The sequence below is a fragment of the Pongo abelii genome, chromosome 2, assembly GCF_028885655.2.
Source record: "Pongo abelii isolate AG06213 chromosome 2, NHGRI_mPonAbe1-v2.0_pri, whole genome shotgun sequence".
In the NCBI taxonomy this organism is placed as follows: Eukaryota; Metazoa; Chordata; class Mammalia; order Primates; family Hominidae; genus Pongo; species Pongo abelii.
The window spans coordinates 114,202,578-114,221,458 of NC_085928.1; the positions used below are offsets into that span (position 1 = coordinate 114,202,578).

General features: G+C 38.9%; 1 long non-coding RNA gene across 2 annotated transcripts in view; it reads left to right on the plus strand.

Annotated features, from left to right (window-relative positions):
* LOC112132632 (uncharacterized) overlaps positions 1 to 18,881 on the plus strand; it is a 109,854-nt gene that overhangs the window by 6,532 nt on the left and 84,441 nt on the right. For both annotated transcript variants that reach the window (XR_008523784.2, XR_010139213.1), the window contains exon 2: positions 1,202 to 1,361. This is a non-coding gene — a long non-coding RNA (uncharacterized LOC112132632). The remainder of the gene's footprint in view (positions 1 to 1,201; positions 1,362 to 18,881) is intronic.

Genomic DNA, 18,881 nt, shown 5'->3' on the forward strand with positions numbered 1-18,881 from the left:
GGTCACTTTAAAAAAAGGTCTTACCCTGCAGTTTTTCTGCTCAGTGTAAAAGCTGATTAAGCTTCCTGGGAGAGTACAGGAGGAGGTAAATTCCTCAAGGAGAGGGGGTAGATTGTTTTCATCATTGTAACTAGGGCCCAAAAATGCCTGTTCATAGGATGTGTTTAGTACATGTATTTTGTACCACTTTACATACAGTATTAGAACTTGACAAACATGTATATCTACTTCTTTCTTCCCAGCCTTTTGTGTTTTTATACATTTTACTTTTGTACTACATCATTCTTATTTTGTTTAAAATGGTTAATTATCTTTTTAAGAGGTTTAATAGGAAAAATTTACCCAAAAAGTTACCATTTCTAGTGCTTTTCATTTTTTGTATAGATCCATATTTTTATCTGGTATTATTTTCTTTCTGCTGGCAGAACTTCCTTTGTTATTTTTTGTAGTGTGGGTCTGAAGGTGATGAATTCTTAAAGTTTTTGCATGTCTGAAATATTTTTATTTAACCTTCATTTTTGAAAGACTGGTTTTGTTGGGTATAGGATTCTATGTTGACAATTGTTGTTTTCTGATAGAGACGGGGCTTGCTAGGTTGGTTGCCCAGGCTGGTCTCAAACTCCAGGCTCAAGTGATCCTTCCATGTTGGACTCCCAAAGTGTTAGGATTACAGGCTTGCACCATTCATGCCTGGCCTTTTTTTTTTTTTTCCTCTCAGAACTTTAAAGTTGTGGCTCCACTGTCTTCTTCTTTACATTGTCTGTAAACAATGAGAAATCTGCTGTCATTGTATCTTTGGTCCCTTGTATGTAAAATTTTTTTTTCTCTGACTGCTTTTAAGATTTTTGCCTTTATCACTAGTTTTGAACAATTTGAGCAATTTGATGATTATGTGCCTTGGTGTAGAGGTTTTATGTTTCCTGTGTTTAAGAGTCATTAAGCTTCTAGGATCTCAGAGTTATAATTTTCATCAAATTTTGAAAAATTTTCTCCATTATTCCTTAGAATTTTTCTGTCCCACTCTTCTCTCCCCTACTTTGGAAACTCCAGTTACACATATTTAAGGCTAAAGTTGTTCATAGTTCACTGATGCTCTGTTATTTTTTTTCTTTTTCCTCTCTCTATATGATGGCTTTATAATATAAGAACTTGGCTAGGCTGAACTACATTTCACAGACTTTACTTTCTTGTGTGTTTACAGATTGGGTGGATCACAAGAACTAATCTTTCATGATTTGGAAACTGGAAGGAAAGAAGCACCTTTGTAGCTGACTCACCTCAATGGCATGACCAGTGTCTGAGCCTACAACTGCGCTACCTTCTCTGGATTTTTCTTCACCTTTTCCTCATTCACGAGCCAGGTATGTGTTTTTCAGTTCCATAAAAAAGAGCCCTGGCCAGGCGTGGTGGCTCACACCTGTAATCTCAGCACTTTGGGAGGCTGTGGCAGGCAGACCACTTGAGCTCAGGAGTTTGATACCAGGATGGGCAACATGGTGAAACCCTGATCTATAAAAAATACAAAAAATTAACCAGGCATGGTGGCATGAGCCAGTATTCCCAGCTACTCAGGAGGCTGAGGTGGGAGGATGTCTTGAGTCTGGGAGGTGGAGGTTTCACTGAGCCGAGATGAGTGCCACCGTGCTCTAGCCTGGTTGACAGAACCAGAGCCTGTCTCAAAAAAAAAAAAAAAAAAAAGAAAGAAAAAAAATTACCATTCCATCAAGGTCAGAGGCAACAAGAAAAGACGTGGATTTCAGTCTATCCTCATGGAGTTCTAGCTCATGATTACAGGGTTTCAGCTTGCTTGTGATAGTCTTTTCCTGACATTCCCTTACTGACTCCCTTCCCTATGGACTCTATATCAGATGCAGAGACACAGCCTTACAGAAGCTGCTTAACCAGCCCTAATAACTGCATAAGCCAATTCCCTGTAACAAGTCTGTTTATATAAGTATGTATGTGTTCGACTAGAGAAGCAGGACCAATGTGAGATATACAGAGGTACTATTCCCAGACTGTGTGCATATTGCATACTGATTCCCCTTTGTCTTTTAGGTGGTTATTTCCTAGGCTTCACAGTTTCCTTACATTCATTCCTTACATTAGTATTCTGCTGAATACGTGGGGAGGACTAAAGAACTTTCCAGCATTCCCTCTCTGTGAAGCCCTCTCCTCTCTAATATTCTGTTTGCAAACTCTAGCTGCTCTAATATTTTTGCACTCCACTTTTTCAACTTATGGAGTCTGCTGGGGGTCTGCCTGTGTTCCCTCTCTGCTGTGAGTAGAATGTGTTCCCTAAAGTTTGTGTGTTTGAAGCTTAATCTCCAATGTAACAATATTGAGAGCTGGGACTTTCAAGGGATAATTAGGTCATGAGGATGATTAGGTCATGATTAGGGCATTAGCTCTGCCCTCATGAAAGAATTAATGTTGTTGTTATGGGAGTGGGTTAGTTATTGCAGGAGCAAGTTCCTGATAAAAGGATGAGTTTTGCTCCCTTCCCCTGTGTGCTCTCTTGCCCTTCTGCCTTCTGCCATGGAATGACTCAGCAAGAAGGCCCTCACCAGATGCACCCTTCTTGACCTTGGACTTCCCAGTTTCCGGAACTGTGAGAAATGAATTTATTTTCTTTATAAATTGCTTAATCTGTGGTATTCAGTTATAGCAACATAATGTGGACTAAGACACAGAATTGGTACTGAGAAGTAGGGCTGTTGCTATAACAAATACCCACAAATGTGGAAGTGGCTTAGGAACTGGATAATGGATAGAGGCTGGAAGAATTTGGTGTAGCAAGGTAGAAAAAGCTTGGATTGCTGTGAATGGTGCATCAAGGGCAATCCTGGTGAGGGCTCAAAAGCAGAAGACGAGAGAAAGTCTGGAACTTTCTTAGACATTACTTAGGTGGTTGTGACCACAATAATGAAAGAAATATGGACAGTAAAGGCCATTCTGATGAGGTTTCAGATGGAACTGAAGAACAGGGTGTTGGAAACTAGAGCAAAGGCCACCCTTGTTATAAAGTAGCAAATAACTGGGCTGAACAGTGTCCGTGCCCAAAGGCTTTATGAAAGGTGAAAGTTAAGAGTGAGGAACTAGGATATCTGGTGAAAGAAATATCTAAACAGCAAGTCCTCCATGCTGTGCATGGCTACTTTTAACTTGTTACAGTAAAATAAGACAGGAAAGAGACGATTTAAAGACAGAATTTATCATTAAAAAGTCCGTATGCATTCTGTCCTGCCCTTCTGCCTTCTATTGTGGGATGATGCAGCCAAAAGTCTTCACCATGTGCAAGCTGTTCACCGTGGACTTCCAGCATCCAGAACTGTGAGAAATGAATTCCTTTATAAAATAAATTACCCAGAAAATTACTATATTCTGTTATAGTAACACAAAACAGACTAAGACACCTTTTCTGTGCTCTGGCCTGGGACACTCTTTCAAGGCAGAAAGATGGGCCAATTGCAGGGCTCACCTTATTTGTTTCCCATCCCTCAGGAATCACTGTCCTTTGTTTGATGTGGAGTGTCTTGAAAAACTGTTGCTTCTTATATTTTGTCCTGTGATTTGGTTGTTTTAGGTGGAAGAGTAAATTCAGTCCCTGTTACTTCATCTAAGTTGAAAGCAAAGTTTCAATACATGTATTTTAAATATAAGAATAAATTTCTCTTTGGCATCTATCATGAAATTAAACCTTGAATTATGAATATATCTGATACTTAGGGAAAAAATTAACTTTTTTAGAGTGATGACCCTTTATCCACCAGTGGTGTGTGTGTGTGTGTGTCCATGAGCACACACACATATGCACAAATTTTTTATCTACAGGTGGTGTAAATTTGTTATTGTACTAAAAACCTTCACTTTAGAACACTGTTAGAAATGTGTATTAGTGTTGTTTTATAGCAAGGAATCTTTGGATTTTTTTATGGCTAGGAAATGAACCAACCTGTAAATTGTGTAATTGTGTTTTTGTTATATTAGTTTGCCCATCTACTCACTTTCATAATTGAAACCTGGCAAATTTTCTTAGTGTTTCCAAGTACTATACAGGAAGTTAAAATACTACGAATACTAGGTAAATATGAGTTGACCCACTTTATAGCTAAAAAGAGAAAACATTCTGAACTGAGATCCTCAGTAAGTAAGCAAAGGGAGTTGCTACTAATATTTTGTATTCTCCACTGTGGGCCAGGAAAACTGCCAAGCATTTTATATTATTTATTTACTCTTCATAACAACTTTGTAAGTGGAGTTTATTGTCCCATTTTACAGATGAGAAAAATGAGACCCCCAAGAAGTTTATTACTTGCTTAAGAATTTACAGCAAGTGTCATAGCTAGGATTTGAACTCAGGTTTGTCTGCCTCCAAATTTCATGGTTTTTTTTTTTTTTTTTTCTCATGTTATAATTCCGTCACGGAGGTTAAGCATACCATTCGAGTTATTACATTTAGTGGTGTTTTCGCAGGGAAAGAATGAATAAGTCTGGCCAATTGGTGACATGTAAGACAGGGACCAATAAAATGCAGTTTCGGTGGTTACTGATTAAAGGCCTATAGTCACTCATGAATAAAGAAGTCACTAAAGCTTATGTGCAGTATACTAAAGCTAATTTATCATAATCATAGGGTTTAGGTGATAACAAATGAAGTATAAAACCACTGGTTAGAAAGAAAAAAGTGATTGTATCTCCTTTATTTTCATCATAGTCAAAGTAATATTTCTTAACCTTACCCAAGCACTGAAACAGTCCAGAAATTCCTCCCTAAGTGAAGAGTATGAATAAGTCCATTGACTCAGTTACAACATCAGTCAACTTTTATTGAGGGCCTGCAATGTGCTTAGCATTCTTCCAGGTTTTGTGATGAGGTATGTATGTTTGAATCGATTAGAGAATAATTCAATATGTGCTACAGATTAAAGGTTGAAAATACAGGTCTACTCATTATATTTAGAAGGTAAATTAGTTGTATATTTCATATGAAAATTCAGATTTATTTCTTCTTTTAAGAAAAAACCTGACTTTCCAGCTTATATTTAAAAAATTAAGAAGAGCTGGTAGCAATTGCTTTACCTTAGATAAGGGATGGGTTCTTGAATTTGTCACAATAACTACTATGTCCTATTGGTTATTCTACAAGGAAGCTAAGTATCAATTGTCATTGCAGTTGTCACTGTCGATTGTCAAGAATATTGCCTGACTAACTGCTGATGGCATTTGGTTTGTAGCCTCTTGCTGTAGACTTAGAGAAGGCATTACAGATGCTTTTATGCATTTTGTTTAGCTCAGAGTTTCTTGAGAGTTAAAGGGGGAAGAAAAGAAATAAATGGCTTTTAGAATGTAAGATTGACTTTGGAAGAGCATCTATAGTTGGATAATAAAACTGGATGTTGAAAGGGAAGTATTGATCAGAGGAGCATTTCAGGAAAGAAGTGTGTAGAAGAAGGAATGGGTAACAAGGTCATTAGAAGGAAAATTATCTTGGTAAAGATAGATGAAAGAAGAGAAATGGAAAGAAAAGGCAGAAAAAAGGGGGAGAAAGAACAGGGAGAAAAAGGCAGGCAAGATTTTCTGTGGAAAGAACTGCATCCCTATGACAACAAAAGTGAGGAACGTCAAGAGTATAGTGGACACTTAACCAAGCAGAGTTTAGGTCTTGGTCAAATAGAGGCTCACATGTTGTTTTTTTTAAAAGTAAATTAGCTGTCATTTTTTCATATAAAAATCCAGATTTCTGTTTTAAGAAAAATCGGAATTTCTAGCTTGCATATATATGTGTGTATATACATATACATATTTAGAGATAGGGTCTCACTCTGCCACCCAGGCTGGAGTGCAGTGTTGCAATAGCTCACTGTAACCTTGAACTCCTGGGTTCAAGTGATCTTTCCACCTCAGCTTCCTGAGCAGCTAGAACTACAGGTGTGTGCCACCATGCCTGGTTACCTTTTTCTTTAGAGATGGGATCTCACTATGTTACCCAAGCTGGTCTCGAACTCTGGCCTCAAGTGATCCTCCTGCTTTAACCTCCCAAAGTGCTGGGATTACAGGTATGAGCCACTGAGCCCCGCCTTCTAGCTTATTTTCTCTCGCATCAAGGCTGATTTATAGAGAATTCACTTCTGATTACTGAGGTTGTGGGATTCCCTCCTTATGTAATGGAATTATGATGAGAGAAACTATCAATAAATTAAGAAAATAGTAAAGATGGAGCCAAATGTGATCTAGATTGTTCCACCTTAGGGGACATTTTGGGAAGAGTTTGTGCCAAGTCAAAGGGTGAAGTCAGCAAGGACATAATTTGCATTTTATTTTAAAAAGTTAAATTATACCTTTTTTCTCAAGAAAGATTTAGTGCTGCAGAACTTTTGGTTGATCTTCTGACTTGGGTTACTTCAGCATAAATAATAAATCATGTAGTTGCCATTCTTTGTTGTTTTGCTATTTGATTCACTGGAATTGGTTTGTGGTGGACATTGTGGGTTGCCAGCTAATATCCATTCTCTCCTTTTTCTTAGTAAAACAGAATCCTGATTTTATTCTGGGCTGCAATGTGCCCAGCTAAAAGACTATACTATGTTTCACAGCTTTCCTTGCGAGGTGTAGCCAATGGGATACAGGCAGAAGTGTTGAATGGGTTATCCAAAAAGATTGCTGTGTGACTTCATTTTCTGTATACTGGAAACTGGGTGATTTACAAAGAGAAGGAATTTATTTCTTACAGTTATAGAGGCTGAGAGGTCCAAGGTCAAGGGGCCACATCTGGCGAGGGTCTTCTTGCTAGTAGGGACTCTCTGAAGGGTCCTGAGGTGGCACATGGCATCACATGGTGACAGAACTGAGCATGCTAGCCCAGGTTTTTCTTCCTCTTCTTATAAAGTCACCAGTCCCATTCCCATGATAATCCATTAATCCATTATCCCATTAATTCTTAAATCCACTAATAGATTAATCCATTCATGAGGGCAGACCTCCCATGACCCCGTCACCTCTTAAAGCCCCACCTCTCAGTACTGCCAACATTGGGGATTAAGTTTCAACATGAGTTTTGGAGGGGACAAAAAATATTCAAACCGTAGAAATTGTTTAAAGGAAGCTGACTCAGTTGGGATAAGCGCCTGTTTCGGTCTTCTTTCTTTTTTGTTTTTTGAGACGGAGTCTTCCTTTGTTGCCCAGGCTGGAGTGCAGTGGCACGATCTTGGCTCACTGCAAGCTCTGCCTCCCGGGTTCACACCATTCTCCTGCCTCAGCCTTCCAATTAGCTGGGACTACAGGCGTCCGCCACCACGCCAGCTAATTTTTTTGTATTTTTGGTAGAGACAGGGTTTCACCATGTTAGCCAGGATGGTCTCAATCTCCTGACCTCGTGATCTGCCCACCTCGGCCTCCCAAAGTGCTGGGATTACAGGCGTGAGCCACCGCACCCAGCCTGGTGTTCTTTCTTATTCCTTCTGCTTCCTGGAATGCCGACACGGTGCTGGAAGTCTGACAGCTGCCTTGGACCATGAAGTAACCTTGCTATATGGATGTGCTGCAGCTGGTGGGGCAGAATAATAGATGGAGTCTGGGGCTCTGGACTGCCTGTTTATGGACTTGCTATATATGAGAGAAGAAACCCCATGTGTTTAAACCTCTTCTCTTTTGAATTTTCAGTTAAGTGAAGTTGAACCTAACCCTAGCCTAAAGAGCACTGTTGTCTGAATGCAACCCCAGGGCACTGAGAAGCTGGATAAGCACTCTCTTAGTGCTCTGTGTTGGATTTGTGTATGGCTTGGATCACACTCCCTACCCTAACCTTGATTCCAGAGAGTTGGGCCAGCTCAGGGTGGGGTATAGGAGGATGCACTGTATACACTCTGACAGTATATGTGTCTCCTCAACGTTCAGAGGTCACATGGCAGGGCAGATGTCCATTAACTATCTTGGGCTTATCGCATCTCTTTAATAAACAACAGTGGGGACAGATAGTGCCCTACAGGCATATTACAGGGAAGACTTGATCAAATTTAGCATAGTTTATTGTCTGTCTTACAAAAAATGCACCTGGATTTTTACCATGAAACTAGCGGTAGAATCCCTGAAGCTCAAGTTTAAAAAGCCTCAAATCAAATGATATACATATATGTATATGTGTATATATATATGTGTGTATATATATATATATTTGTAATTTGGTTATGTGTTGGAGAGTTGACATCAGCTGGCATATATGACTGTCCATACCAGCTGTTTTATTATTAAAATAATTTCGGCTGGGTGCAGTGGTTCATGCCTGTAATCCCAGCACTTTGGGAGGCCAAGGCGGGCAGATCACAAGGTCAGGAGATTGAGACCATCCTGGCTAACACGGTGAAACCCTGTCTCTACTAAAAATACAAAAAATTAGCCGGGCGTGGTGGTGGGTGCCTGTAGTCCCAGCTAATTGGGAGGCCGGGGCAGGAGAATGGCGTGAACCTGGGAGGCGGAGCTTGCAGTGAGCTGAGATCGCGCCACTGCACTGCAGCCTGGGCAACAGAGCAAGACTCTGTCTCAAAAAAAATAATAAAATAATAATAATTTCATACTGGTTGGGAAATAGCTATTGCTCAACCTCCCCAACACCAGGCTCCTCCCTTTGGGCCTTCTAGACCCCTACATGAACCAGCAAGTAAGAGGCGAATAATTCACAGCAGGGACCTTCCTGGATTTAGTCACTACCCATTTGCAAAGTTAGGCATTGGAGCCTATGGTGTTGTTGACAAAAAGAGTCAAACTCTATAAAATATTTGAAGAGATTTAAACTGAGCCAAATATGAGTGGCCATGGCCCATGACTCAGCTTTCAGGAGATCCTGAGAACATGTGCCCAAAGTGGTCAGGGGTGCAGCCTGGTTTTATACATCTTAGGGACATATGAGACATCAATGAAATACATTTAAGATATATGTTGGATTGCTGTAGACTTAGAGAAGGAATTATAGATGCTTTAATGCCTTTTGTTTAGCTCAGAGTTTCTTGAGAGTTAAGAGGGGAAGAAAATAAATAAATGGATTTTAGAATGTAAGACTGACTTTGGAAGAGAATCTATAGTTGGATAATAAAACTAGATGTTGAAAGGGAAGTATTGATCAGAGGAGGATCCAGAAAGGCAGGGCAACTCAAAGTGGAGGTGGGGTGTGGAATGGGGTGGGGCTTTTAAGTTATAGGTAGATTAAACATTTTTTGGGTTGGCAATTGGTTGAAAAAGTTATTGTCAATAGAAAGGAATATCTGGGTTAAGATAAGAAGTTGTGGAGACTAAAGTTTTATCATGCAGATGAAGCTTCCAGGTTACAGGCTTCAGAGAGAATAAATTGTAACTGTTTATCAGACTTAAGGTCCTGTTAATGTTAAATGCTGGTTGGCTTTCCCTGAATTCAAAAGGGAGGAGGACATAATGAAGCATGTCTGATCCCCTCCCCACCCCCTGAATCATGGCCTGAACCAGTTTTTCAGATTAAATTTAGAGGGCCCTGGCCTAGAGGAGGAAGTCTATTCAAACAGTTGTGGGGCATTCACATTTTATTCTTGGTTTATAGTGTCATTATCCCAGCAGTACGTTACTGCCGCCCAATATTTATCCGTAGTTTGATTGAAACAGTATACAGGGGATATTGCTCCAGGCAGTTTATAGTTCACCCCTGGATCAAATCAGATCCACAGAGAAACTGAGAATGTGTTTTGCATTTCAATTAGCCTCTGCTACTGCTTGTCACCCTGAGAACTGGTCTTGCTGAATTGTCATGCAATCATTATGACAATGTGATGTCATCAGTCTGTGCTGTCAACAGCCTGGGCTGAGAGACAGGGAGGGAAACAGCACAAATGACACTCATTGTTGTCTGTCTTTTAGGAATGTTGTCAAGGATGTGTTTTTTAATATCATGGTGTCTATTTATAAGGATACTCAGAGAAATGCCTAACTGCTTTGCGATGTAAGAACAATTGTATTACTCCTGAGAAACTGTTTTCTTTTTAACTTTACAAATCTCTTTGTAAGTGTCTAGTTTTCCCTTCTCCTTGTTTTTGTAGGTAGACTTATATCTATTCTGGAATGAAGCAGAGAATAAATAAATAAATTAAGTTAAATTAAATGAATCATATCACATTTAAATGAAATTATGAAAAAACTCAAAGCCCATGATCAAAGAAACCGAAATACGTAAGCATTTTGCATTTTTTTCCTCAGTGGAATTTCAGTATTAACTTATCACAATTATACTAATTATGATACTCCATTTTAAAAGCTCTGGAATGAAAATAATAACTAACTGGAGGGAATAGTCTCTTTAAATTCATATGTTCACAGACATATAAGCTCTTTTTTATTACCATATTTTTACAGATAAACACTTCAGCACAGTCAAGGCTTTGCACAATTAAATTTGGAAACTTTGCTTCAATTCTAAGGGAGGCACAATATGAATGTTTTTGCAGGCTTTGTCCTAATTTGCCTTTTAATAAACACAGGGAGAGTCTGTTCTCCATAATTTTCATAAACATGTAATTTGGACATACCCAAGTACTATGTCTTCTGGGATTTTCTTTCCGTTTTCTCCTTCTGTAGATAAGCGGATTCCACCAGGCACGGTGGCTCTTTCCTGTAATCCCAGCACTTTGGGAGGCCAAGGCAGGAGGATCGCTTGAGCCAGGAGTTTGAGACCAGCCTGGGCAACAAAGTGAGACTTGTGATTCCACAATAAGTAAAAACATTAGCCAGGTGTGGTGGATCGCATGCCTATAGTCAGCTACTCAGGAGGCTGAGGCAGGAGGATTGTTTGAGCTGGAGAGGAGATGTGATTATGCTACTGCACTCCAGCCTGGCAACACAGCAAGACCCTGTCTCAAACAAAAAAGAAAAGAAAACAAATGGATTCAAGTCTCATTCCATGTAACTCTGGAATGTCCTGTTCCCTATCTAAGATTATCAAAGATTCCCAAGAGGGTTGCATTCTCCTGGTTATCTCCTACTGATAGCAGCAGGAGACAGCCAAATTCCTAGGCAGACAGGGGCAGGTCCTTGGTGAAACCTGACATTTAAGGCAAAGACAGCTTAGAGCCTGAAAACTGGGCTGCCAGTTCCAGGTTGGGTCCACGACCCAAAGTGAGAACTTTCTTGATACTATTTAGCTAATTGAATGGTGCTTTTTCCAGGCCATTCCATGGACCAATCAGCACACACTCCCCTATTCTCAGCCCATAAAAACCCCAGACTCAGCAACATGTTGGAACTACCTGCCTTTGGGTAGGGGCTACGCACTTAAGGTCCCCTCTGGTGTCAGCAGCTGTTTTGTCACTCAATAAAACTCTTCTCCACCTTGCTCATGCTCTGGTTGTCCGCATAACCTCATTCCTCTTGGACACAGGACGTGAACCCAGAGCCTGCCCGGATGCAAAAGTTGCTGTAACACTGAATCCCTCCCACCCTATGCCAGTGCTGGGTGGCTGTCCCATGTGATGGGAAGTGGTGGTGGGGCCAGGCCAGCCCAGGAGCCATCATGGGCCAGAGTGGGGCAGTGGGACCGAACAAGCTATAACACAAATGAGCTGAAACATGTTCCTGGCTGGCCCGCCAAGCTGCCAGCAGTGACATGTACCCATCTGCCGGACCACAAGACAAGAGCTGTGACCCTTCTGGGGACCCAGACCTCGGGACTCCCTGAGTCAGAGCTGTGACATGCTGTAACACCCCCTTGGGGCTATGTGGTTGCTCGTGCCTCTGAGTTTTCAGGCACCACTGCATTCCCCCTGTCCAGATGCTGATGCCTGGTCCAGCTACAGCCCCTCACAGAACTCATGCCTGTGCTGGTGCCTGGAGCTGCCCGCTCCACTGTAGCAGCTGGCACGCCTGGCTGTGCATCATGGCTGGACCCTACACTTGCTCACTCACACACCCCTTGCCACTCTGTGCCTGGCTTGTCTGCAGTGGGCGTGGGATCTGGGCCTGTAGTGCAAGCTAAGTACAGCCTGCCAGGCTGAGTGGGTGGAGCCAGCCCAGCAGTCACAAGCGAAACTCAGGCAGAGGCACCACTGGCCACAGAGGTTACCGAACGAATCATGTGTCACTACTGTTAGCGGTGCCTAATTTATACAGGTCTGCAGCAACTTCAGTTCTTGCCTTCTAAGAAGAGAGAATTCAACTGAGGTGGGTCATAAGGCAGAGTGAGAGACTGAGGCAAGTTTTAAGCAGGAATGAAAGTTTATTAAAAAGTTTTAAGTAGGAATGAGAGGAAGTAAAGTACACTTGGAAGAGGGCCAAGCAGGTGATGTGAGAGAGTCAAGTGCCCAGTTTGACCTCTGACTTACAGTTTTGTATGTTCTAGCATCTTCTGTCCCTTCTCACCTGATCTTCCTTTGGAGTGGGCTGTCGGCATGCACAGTGGCCTGCTAGCACATGGGAGGGACCACAGGCACAGTGTGTTTACTGGAGTTGTATGCATACTCAGGTGAGGCATTCTTCCCTTACCAGTTGAGTGTTCCTAGAGGGAGGTCATATACCAGTTAAACTCTGCCATTTTGGCTCTTAACGCACGTGCTTGAGACCACTCACCCAATTCCTGAGATCTTATGGGAAAGCTGCTGATGACCAGTTGCAGTTTTTTCCATCTATTGGGAGACTGCCTTTCTCTGGTGCCGGCTGCGACCCATTAGTATTTTGGAGAGACGGTTAACAACCACCTGACTATCACCTGATGGTTGCCTAATGTTCGTAGGGGGGCGTCTCTCCTACCCTGCTCATGTCTGCCTGACTACCTAATGTAACACTACTTTAAATTATTATTCTGGTTGATTTCTTAGCCCCAAAGATGAATCATCCCTCCTCCTTTCTTATTTCCCAAAACATTACTAACACAGGGTTATTTTGTGTAGTACTTTTTAAAAAATTAGAGATAACCTAAGAGGCCACCGCACTGCACAAAATGGGGATCATCTTAAAGTTCAGTGTTAGGCAGCATTGCCCCTGGCTATTTCCATCACAAGGAAACAGCCTTCTTTCTCTTGAGCCCCCTCCTGCTGGCTTGTTGCTGGCCCCTCCTCTTCTTCTTGTTTATTGTACAACAAAACCACCCAGGCAAAGCTTAAGATTTGCTGGTACTTTAACTTGCAGAGAAATTTGACTGCCTCCCTCAACCTCCTGCCCATATCAGAATAGAGGCCTTTGTATGCTAGAGTTTCCAATACCAAATAATGGCAACAATAATAAATAGTGACAACATTTTATATTATATTTTACTTTAAGTTATAGCAAAGCAAATTTTGAGTAGGGCTCTCTTCCCACCAACAAGATTCTTGGGATCTTATCGTTTGTGGGGAGAAATCTGGAAACTGTATTATAATAGACACCCTTTTATCTGATATTATTGAATTATTAGTAGGGTAACTATTAACAATTAATTGAACAGTCAGTTAATGCAGAGATTCATAAAATGATATCTTATGTTTTATATTTTATTAAAATGTGTAACCTGTTCATCTTTTGATGTTGGGCTGAGTTTTCTTTTGATTACTTAGTAATTAGAGTTCTAGTGTTTCTTTTTCATGAATTCTAGCTATAATATGTTTGATACAGTGTCTTGTTTTTATTTAAAATAAAATGAGAACTTAATATTTTAAAGCAATCATTGCAAAATCCACTTAGATTTTTATGATTATTTTTCACCAATATTTATATTTATCTAATATCTTTTTTGACCACAGTCCTCTTTAGCAATTTGCTTTTAGTTTTTCCAAAGTAGTCAATTTATGTGTCCTAGAAGTGACAACCATCTTTTTTTTCACTCATTTAATCAGTTTCATTATCTTTTAATATGCAGTTACAATCGGATGTAAAATTAGCATTAACATCTTTGGGGCCGGGCGCAGTGGCTCACGCGTGTAATCCCAGCACTTTGGGAGGCCGAGGCAGGTGGATCACTTGAGGTCAGGAGTTCGAGACCAGCCTGACCAACACGGTGAAACCCTGTTTCTACTAAAAATACAAAAATTAGCTAGGCATGGTGGCAGGCACCTGTAATCCCAGCTACTCAGGAGGTTGAGGCAGGAGAATCGCTTGAACCCAGGAGGCGGAGATTGCAGTGAGCTGAGATTGTGCCATTGCACTCCAGCCTGGGTGACAAGACCAACGTTCTGTCTCAAAAAAAAAAAAAAAAAAAATCTTTGGAAGCAGACACAATGGACTCCTGGTAAGTGTGTATTTCATGGTGATATAAGGGCCAAATGAGGCAGCAGCACGTGGGGCAGGTGATGTTCTACAGGAGGAATGGAGGATGTTGATTAGTTTAGACAGTTGGTTAGTGGAGGTGCTTTATGACAGCTTCTCTGAGAGCAGATTAATATTAGTAATCAAAGGCCCAGGGCCAGCTCTGCCTACCAGGTATATGACTTCAGGAATGTAACATCACTTCTCTGAAACTCAGTTTCATCTGTAATTTGTGAAAAAAATAACATTTGCTAAACCTGCCTCCCAGGAAGATCAAATGAAATAATGTACATGAAAGCCTTTTTTTGAAATAGCAAAATACTGTTAAAAAATAGGTGTTTTTGCTACTTTAGGTTTTATTTTATTTATAACATTTGATAAGCTGTGGGGACATACTTCCTTGGAGTCTCTCCTATCTTTTCCTTTATTTGTGATGACTGGTATTCCAGATTTTCAGGTTAACTGGAGTGGTATGTGATGTAGAAAGGCTAATTGAGCTTTATTGTCCTGAACATGAGTTGTCTTTTCTCAAATGATAAGTAACAGCCTTTCCAGATTCTAGTTTCAGAAACAAATTGGGTTCCAATTATATATACGTTGAAACGTGATGGTTGACCTGGCAACATAATGGCCCCCAAACAGAAGTAATCATTTTCCCCAAAACTATACATAAATTTCAGCTTCTGACACTTAAGACCTCTGATGGTGTTATCCAAACATACAATCATTTTGGCTAAAAGTCTTCATAGTGCTTATATGTAGATATATTATCTTATATAGTTAATGTAAACAATGCACATGTTATGATTTTAATTTTACAGAAAAGGAAGCTGAGGCTGAGAGGGATTAAGAATCTTATTGAGGCTCATAAGGGTAGTAGCAAGTAGTTGGACTGAGACATGAATCTAGGGCTTCTGATGCTAAATGTCATAATGACTACAACTGAAACTCTCTAGATAGCAGACATTGAATAAATATACCTGAATGATTCACAGAGCTGGAGCAAATAGTAGATACACTGGATGTCTGACAAGTCAAGATGTATAGGAATAATTTCATTTTTAAAAGTATATTGATTGCATTTAAAAATAATATAGTCCTTAAGATTTTCTCCAATCTCCAGAAGACTTTTCAGGTGAAGTACCTCAGAGTTTAAAGCAAAGGTCTAATTTTTTATTCTGAAAAACTACAATAAATATACTACTTATGTATCCAGACCTATTGGACACTGTGATATCCAGGTTAATTAGAAAATGTCAGTAAAAATCTCAACATATTCTCATGAGACTTGATTGTTGTATTTATGCTTTATATTAGGATTGTGTGATATAAATGAAATACTTAGTATTGTAAGAAGGATTTAATCCTTGTATTTATAACATTAAACAGAGTAGAATTCTATTACAACAAAACTATTATGAATGTTTGCATAGGCCAAAAGTATAATCATGGTAGATCATTAAAAGTTTGGTGACAATGAAGGCTGATAGTATCTTCAAAGAGAAGAGATGGTGATTGGCCTAAGAGGGCAAGCTAAACATCTTCACCATAAAGCTATCTCTAATAATGTCAGAAAAGATATATTTTTGGAAGAAATAAATTCACTGCTGGACAACTGCCATCAGTAAATCAGACATTTCTGTCCTCTTGAAGAAGAACACAGGTGAAGATCAATCAGTGGAGAAAACCGCATTCCTAAATACTGACACCACTGGATTATTGAAGATCATAGTGTAATAGCTTCAAAATTCTGAGGGAAGATGATTGTGAATCTAAAATTCTATATCCAGGCAAACTAATATATAAGAAGAAAGGCAAAATAAAGGCATTTTCAGAATATGCAACAACTCAGAAAGTTTACTTCCACAGACAACTCCAGGAAAATAAAATATAAATCCAAGGAAAATGAAGACATGGGATAAAGGAAATATAGGTATATAAAGAAATCAGTAAAAATTGTGGTTGTATCTAAATCATATTGTTTTGTAATGAGTGCCAACTGAAATAACAGCCAGAGAGAGGCTCTCTAAAGTAAAATTATATTTATCTGGGAAGGAGCATTGCAAGGGAATTCACATACCATAGTAAAGTATGTGCACATTCAGGGAGGTAAAGGAAGACAAAGGTTTTTAATGGAAAAATGAGAAGGATTACATAATCATTTTGAGTTAAATTGTTTTGAGATCTTTGGCTACAAAAATTAGTTACAAGGGTGGCACCAGTCAGAGGTTGGAGAGGCAGTTGCTGGGCAGATGCCCTTTCAAAAGCATTTGTGTGTGTGTGTGTGTAAGGTTGTGATGGCTGTTGTGTAAGGGTGTGGTTTTTGCAGTCTTTTATGATAGTTCTTATTATCAGGCATTTGCATAGGAGACCCCCGCTGCCCCTGCTTCATGGCTTCCCCTGGCTCTATTTGTCAAGGTTTTTAATATGAGTGACTCCATTTTGATTCTGACAACTTTCATATAAGGGTGAAATACTTTACTGGTAATTTCTAGAAGAATAGAAATATGTATTTTCTAACCCACAAAAGGCATGAAGAGGAAAAAAGAGCAACCATAAACCATAGTAAATTAAAAATATTAAATTATAATAAAGAAGTTAAAAGTTTACAATTGTCAGTAACCATAAAAAATGTACATGTGTTACATATTTTGTATTAAAAGGCAACCTTTGGTTTAGGTTAAAACTGTCTCAGAACTTCACCTTACTGCTGTTTATAAGACATGCTAAAGTCAAATAACAGCATGATTGAAAGGGGGATTGAAAAATTTGTGCCAAGCAACTACTATTGTAAAGGAGGGTGTAACAATATTATTATCAGAAAAAATGAATTCAAGGAAAATCACATTAAATAGAACAAAAAAGAATAATTCATATAGATCAAAGTCATGCTACCCCAAAAATATGAGTTATAACCTTTTTTATTCCTAGCAACTCAGCAGAGTTGTTACACATAAAATGGGGAGAAATAAAGGAATTTGTAATTACCATGGGGTATAATAACGCCTGTTTCAGAAATGGACAGATACAGTAATCAAAAATTAACATACAGATTTAAAAAATAATACAATGAACATGTTTGTTCTAATAGGCATATATAAAACTTTGTACCCAATGCAAAACATACCAGTTGTTTTCAAACAACCATGACAAAATTATCTTATAAAGAGAATCTTCCACAAAATTTAAAATATAGAAATCATATAGAACATAGTCTCTCACCAGAATTTAATAAATTATTTATTAATTTTAAAAGGTAGCTACAGAGAAGCTGGGGGTGGTGGCTCACACCTATAATCCTAGCACTTTGAGAGGCTGAGGTGGTGGGATCACTTGAGATCAGGAGTTCAAGACCAGCTTGGCAACATGGTGAAACCCCATCTCTGCTAAAAATACAAAAATTAACCAGGCGTGGTGGTGCATGCCTGTGATCCTAGCTACTCGGGAGGCTGAGGCAGAAGAATTGCTTGAACCTGGGAGGTGGAAGTTGCAGTGAGCTGAGATCACACTACTACACTCCAGCCTGGGTGACAGAGCAAGACTGTCAAAAAAAAAAAGAGTAACTACAGGAAAATATTTACTTGGAAAATTTAAAATTTTAAAAAATATTCCATCTGAAGAAAGGAACCTGGCCAAATTGTTTTATAGTCAAGTTTTTCAAACATGAAGGATTCTTCATTATGTAAAATGTTTCAAAGCATCGTAAAAGATGGAAAGCTTTTCAGCTTATTAAATAATGCTAAAAGCAAATATGATAAAGAAATGTGAGTATATCAACTTCTCAGTAATTATTAGATTAAATGGCAAGTCAAAATTGAAATAATAAGCCATATTAAGAATTTAGTTTTAAAATGAAAGGAGTGCATATCAAAACTTAGGGGATGCAGCCAAAGCAGCGTTAGGGGAAAATTTGTAGGATTACAGGTACTTATGAGAAAACACGAAAAATAAATGGATTATATTTTCAATTCAAAAACTAGAAAAAGAACAAGGTAAACCAAAAGAATGTGGAAAAAATAATAGAGAAAAGCAAACATTAAAGTTATGAAAAAAAGAGTAATGATCAATATAATTTGTTGATAAGTTAAAAAAGCAAATTTTGTTCTTTTAAAATACTGTTGAAATAGACAAACTTTTGGCAATTGTGATCAGGAAAAAAGAGAAGGCTTGTAAATATAACCTTGATAATAAGAAAGGGACATACTTATAGATACAAATTACTTTTTAAAAATTATAATTCTTTATAGGAATAAATTTAAAAATCTAAATGCAAAGGATGATTTTCTATAAACTCCTGTAATTAATTTACAAGGTAGAAGGTAGAAAAATATTCTTTCCTAAAAAAGGCACCTGGCCCAAATAGGTTTACGGTCACATTTACTGAACACTAAGGATTGTACATCAAATAAATGTTCTAAAGCACAGAAAAAGATGGAAAGCTTTCTAATGTATTTAATAGTGCTAAAAGCAAATATGACAAAAAAAAATTTACAATAGCATCAGATTAACAAATACTTAGGAATAAATTTAGCAGAATAATTGTAAAACTCATAAAACTATAAAACGTTCTTGAAAGTAATCAAATAAATGGATCAAATAAGTAAATGGAAATGCATCTCATGTTCAGGGATCAGAAGACTTACTATTGTTAAGAT